Source organism: Salvia splendens, chromosome 2, assembly GCF_004379255.2.
Source record: "Salvia splendens isolate huo1 chromosome 2, SspV2, whole genome shotgun sequence".
In the NCBI taxonomy this organism is placed as follows: domain Eukaryota; kingdom Viridiplantae; phylum Streptophyta; class Magnoliopsida; order Lamiales; family Lamiaceae; genus Salvia; species Salvia splendens.
The window spans coordinates 23,134,849-23,139,682 of NC_056033.1; the positions used below are offsets into that span (position 1 = coordinate 23,134,849).

General features: G+C 35.6%; 1 long non-coding RNA gene across 1 annotated transcript; it reads left to right on the forward strand.

The window, feature by feature from the left end:
• Positions 1 to 3,672: 3,672 nt before the first annotated feature.
• On the forward strand, positions 3,673 to 4,474 carry LOC121780589. The gene is made up of 2 exons (XR_006046055.1): positions 3,673 to 3,798; positions 4,200 to 4,474. It is a non-coding gene; the product is annotated as an uncharacterized LOC121780589 (long non-coding RNA).
• Positions 4,475 to 4,834: the final 360 nt, after the last annotated feature.

Consider the following 4,834-nt stretch of genomic DNA (forward strand, 5'->3'; position numbering starts at 1 on the left):
AGTAGTGTGGGGTATGTGGTCATATGCATGACTTGACTTGTCTATTTTTACCTTTTGAGCCCGATAATCATCTGAATCAACTAAGCGAAGCATGTCGAATCATAACTTGATTAGTTTATAGGTCAGTTGGTTGAACAGTGATTCATTAAAGCGAAGCATGTCGAATCAATATATGTGTGCGTCCATGTTATGTTGGGAAAACATGAATGAGCTGGTAAAACGGAAGGCATAAAACCCTTAGTGAGAGTGAATGAAGGAGAAAATGCATGTTGAATTGTGAGACCCCTCTTTCTTAAAGTAAGTTCAAGTCAAGCTAGAGGAAATAAGAACGATGGAAAAGCCCATACTTTAAACCAATTGTGAAAGCCCTCCAAAATGTGAGTTATAAGCCATAGTAGAACACTTTCTACTGATACAAAAAAGAATGATAGAGGCTGCCACTTGATGCTGAAAGGGAAATGACATAGGATAGTGAGGACTAAACGCAATAGGATATAGCCAGATAAACCCGCCTCATTGTAAGGGCGTCCCTTAGTTATCCCTTTTGAGCATACATTTCGAAGTTCATCTTCTTTTTGGAAACCATGAGCCTTCATGCCATGTGAGTTAGGGGATAGAATGGAGCAGCTAACCAATTGAGGTAAAGAGGACAGAAAGGAAGAGTTACAGCCAAGCTGAATACATAAAAAAAAGATAGAGTGAAAGAGAAAAGGGCAGGAAGCTATAACCTGACCTAGAAAAAGAGAGAGAGAGTTGAATGAAGGGCAGGAAAAAATATAACCTAACCCTCATAACAAAGAAAAAAATACATATCTGTTAGATAGGGAAGGAAATAATGTAACCTGACCCTGTGGGAAAGGTTAGGCCAAAATAGCCAAGGGATACTATTTGATTTTGGGGAATGAAGATGTAATAGGGAGGCTGCTCCAATTTTGTTCCCAAGTTCACATGTCCTTCGTTGTCTTGAAGTTTTCTCTGAACTTAGAATCCATAGGACCCTTACCGATTTATATCATAACCCCTGGCCCCATTACAACCTCAAGAAATACCTTAAGGAACTAGCCTATGCCAATGGAACTAAAGCATCGGTGGTATGGCAAAATGAATGAGTGAATGGTCCTAAAATCTCTGGTGAGGAATGAGATCGAGTGAATCCAACAGTTGGCTAGAGTAGGGGCTATCTTGACGAACTGACTGAAAAAAGGGAGGGAGGAATTTGAGATTGCAAAATATTTGGAATGACCTTAAGCTTGTGGGGAATATTGCCCGAAGTTGAGTCAGTTTCAAACATGGAAATGTAAATATTTGCTTAAATGTTGTTGGCTTTTGTTGAGTCAGTTTAGTTTTTTCTACTTTTCTTTAGAAGTCGGTCAGGGACTCATGCATGTAACTTGCCCCTTGTTTTCTTGTTGTTCTTTGATACTTGAGGACAAGCATGGGTTAAGTGTGAGCAGTTTGATAGGGCTTGTTACAAGCATGGTTTTATAGGGGTTTATTACACTAACGGAGGTCATAATGTGCGAAAAAGTGTGTCTTTGAGTATGCAGGAGCTGGAAAAGTGCTGAAGTAGTAGAGCGCATGGACGACTTGATCAACTTGGGAAAGAAGCAATGAAAAGCCAAAACTGAAGGCAAGCTGATCAGTTCCAAACAAGCAATGGAGCTTGCCCGACCAGCGAGTTGATCAAGTGGAGTTCATCACATAAGAGGATGAGTCATAGGAGAGAGAATACACATAGAGAGTTCTTTTTTGGGTCAAGACAGGATGAGCTTAACCTAGGGATTTGGGTCAAGGCCATCCTATAAATAGTATAGAGAATACACATAGAGAGTTCTTTTTTGGGGTCCAGATTATCATCTCAGTCACTACACAGTCCATATTACACTTTACGCATGGAGCGCAGGAGCTAGGAGTCATCAGAGTCGCTGTTCTACCTCAATCTTCTTCTATTCTTCCTCATCAAGGAAGAAGAAACTCAGATCCACCTCGAAGTCTTCATAGTTTGTTTTCCTTAAACCCCGAGGGGTCAAAACAGTTGTTTTTCGGTCCCTAGTTCATGTTTTTCTTATTTCAGTTGTTATTCTGTTTTCTCTTAGTTGTTACTCTAGTACCTTCGGTTGTTACTCAATCTTTCGAATCCGAATTCTGTGTTATTTGGTTTACCTTAGCATAGTTTATGAAATAGAGTTTTTAATTGTGAGTTGTTTTGGATATGATGTTCTCTGATCTCGTTTCCTTTGTTTTGTTTAGTTTTTTTTTGGTTTGGAAGTTAACTCTGCGTATTTCAGTTGTTCATGTTTAGATCTGAGTTTTAGTTTGTAGACTTGCATGAGATTAGGAGACATGCTTAGATTTGTTTCCTTTATATTTGAATCGCATGAATCTGTGTTCTAATTTGTTGTTTTCACGCTTTCCCATCATATGCTCGGTTTTCATCTACCGTGCGTACTTATTAGTTACTTAATGAAGAAGAAGGTTGTAGTTCGTTAGGTTTGCGGTCTCTGACACCTTTTCGTTATTTGCAGCTTTTGGTAATGCGCAGTTTTTCCTTTAGTGGTCCCAAGTACCTTACGTGCTGAGTCGTTGTTGCTTGAAGTTGCTCAGTTTGAGATATGTTGTTTTCATTTTATTAGTTGATCAAGTTGATTTGGGACTTGAGTAGTCTAGGTCTTAGTTAACCCACTTTAGTAAAGTGTGGCAGCAGCCAACCCCAATATGTTTCATTCACAACTCAACCCACCTCTGTCCCTGAGGGATTCTACCCTTACTTCCCTTACTAGTCTATAGTATTGTGGGTTAAGGTTATTGAAGGCTTGTCTCTCCGTTAGCATACCAACGACCGGATACTTGCCAACTTGATCCGGTCATCATCTGACTTGATCAATTGTGCGACGTTTGCATGTTTTTAACTTGTTTGCGAACTAGAGTGCTTAGAGACAGACCTCTTCATATAACACTATTCACCCTTTACCTTTCTATACTTTATTCATTTTTCTAATATTCTACACACTTTTTTCTATTTTCTCTCTCTTGTTTAGTTACTTTCCTATTAAAATTAGAGTCATGAGTAATCCATTTATGAGACTGTTTTTGGCGAATAGGGAGTAATAAGATTGAAAGAAAATTTAAAAAGATCGTTTACGATAGTGAAACCTTTTTGCAATTCCAACGTTCAGATTGTCATATTTAAAAATTATCTTGCTCTGCCAATATGGCTAGATATCATTTTTACTTGTATGTGAATCTAATTTAATTTTTCTCCCAAACTTAATTTAAATGATACTCTATGAGGGATGATCTGAAAGAGGCCGTATGGATTGGAATATTTAGATTTGGATGTCCTTTCCATAATCCCATTGTCAGAAAAGGTGGCCAAATTTGTAGATATCACACTCTTTACTGCACAAAAATGGTAGCATTATAAGTTTAGCAACTTATACGGGTGAACTTGAAAAGGATATCCATATTCCCTAGTTTTGAAGCATTTTGTGTATGTCTGTATTCCTTATACAACCATATATTCTGATTCCCATTGGAATGTGTTGTAAAACGCCAAATAAGATAAAATCTTCTACGTAACTACACGTACAAAATTTGGCTTCATTTGTATTTTTCTTAACACATCAAATAATTTACCAAGCATCCACAGATTCAGACTGCAATCTCTTCTACACTACTATATATATGTGTGTATACAGAGAGAGAGAATATGCTTAAAATCTGTGTAAAATAAGAGAGCTTATTTTGTAGGGTTAACCAGGACTGCCATGGAGGACAGTAGCGCGCAAAATTCCATTGGTGCGTGTCTTTTTTATTTATTTTTTATAATTGCAACACTCATAATTATATGCATCCATATATCTTCAATCTTGTTTTTAATTAACTGCAATTTCTCAACATATATTTAATAATGAAAAAAAGTGTTTTGGGCATAAACTATCAATCTTGATGCACAATAAATTCATCACGGGAAAGAGTCATATATACTGAATGTTTGTAAATGTGTGATAATTAGTTGATAGTAGAAGTTAAAGGAACGAGGTTTTATAGTCCATCAAATAATATAAGAGAGGTGTCTCTTGTTGGAATCTGAATGTTTGTTTTTCTGTGGTCCTAGATACTTCTGCATGCTATAATAATGATTTTAGCGTGCGTCCTAAAATAAAATAAAGTTAAATGTGATGTTAAATTTGTATCAGTTGAAGGAGATACAAATCATGGGCTGGAAAGAATGCACAAACTACATGATGATAAGCTGTTAAAAGTGGAAGAGCTTAAGGGGGAGAAAGAAGCGATGATTGTTGAGTTAAAAAAGAAGAAGACTGAAACAAGAGTTTTCAAGGACCTCGCTCATAATTATACCACCAAAAGAGATCAACTTTTTATGGCCTTGTCAGGAAAAGACAAGTAATTGTAGTTCAATTTTCGATCTCTAAGTTTCAAATATAAATGGAGTTTTAGCTCACTTTTCTCATTTGCAATTGCAACTTTTTTTATATTGAAATTTAAATTATAATATTCTTATTTAATTGAAAACACTTCAATTATTTGATAAAAATAAACAATTAATTTGTAATTATATACTATTAGTTTAATTATATTCTTTGGTAACTTAAATTAATCAATATTGGATCCAAATTGGACATTGACTTTTAATTGAATATAATTTTATATTTTTATTTGCATAAATTATGCAACTCTACATACAATTTTCAAATTTGTAAATAATCATTGAACAATCATTTTGATTATCAAAGAATTATTTAATTTCTCACATATCAACATATCTGAGACGGGTGTATGCCTGAAATGAGTTGATAATATGATTTATTAT